This window comes from Frankliniella occidentalis, unplaced genomic scaffold (genome assembly GCF_000697945.3).
Source record: "Frankliniella occidentalis isolate FOCC.00 unplaced genomic scaffold, Focc_3.1 Scaffold88, whole genome shotgun sequence".
NCBI lineage: Eukaryota > Metazoa > Arthropoda > Insecta > Thysanoptera > Thripidae > Frankliniella > Frankliniella occidentalis.
The window spans coordinates 387,623-387,962 of record NW_026267217.1 but is presented as its reverse complement, the minus strand read 5'-3'; the positions used below and the strand labels follow the sequence as shown (position 1 = coordinate 387,962).

Below are 340 nucleotides of genomic sequence, written 5' to 3'. Positions count from 1 at the left end.
CCACCTTCCCCCGTTTGACGGCGCTGATAACAATTATAGCCGCCTTAGTCTCTCCCCCGCGCAACGTAAAAGCGAGCGGCCCTTCCCCGCCACTCTCCGCCACGCCCCGCCTCGCGCCTCCTGGTAGTAACGCAGGGGCGTAACGGAGCAGGCGATGACAGGTGCAGGCCTCGTTAGGAGGCTCCAGCGCGCCTCAGAAATAAATATGTACTGTACTATTACTCCACCAACGCCATCGCTGCGTATTATTTGACCAGGGCGCGCGCGCGCGCGCACGCACGTCGCACACGGCACGAGTCGGGGACGTTATATTTTTTATTTCACGCCATTCGTATAATAT

General features: G+C 58.5%; 1 protein-coding gene across 1 annotated transcript in view; it reads right to left on the bottom strand.

Moving 5' to 3' along the window:
• The window catches only part of LOC113209832 (calexcitin-2), a gene marked incomplete in the record, with an annotated part of 119,770 nt that overhangs the window by 53,430 nt on the left and 66,000 nt on the right, over positions 1–340 (bottom strand).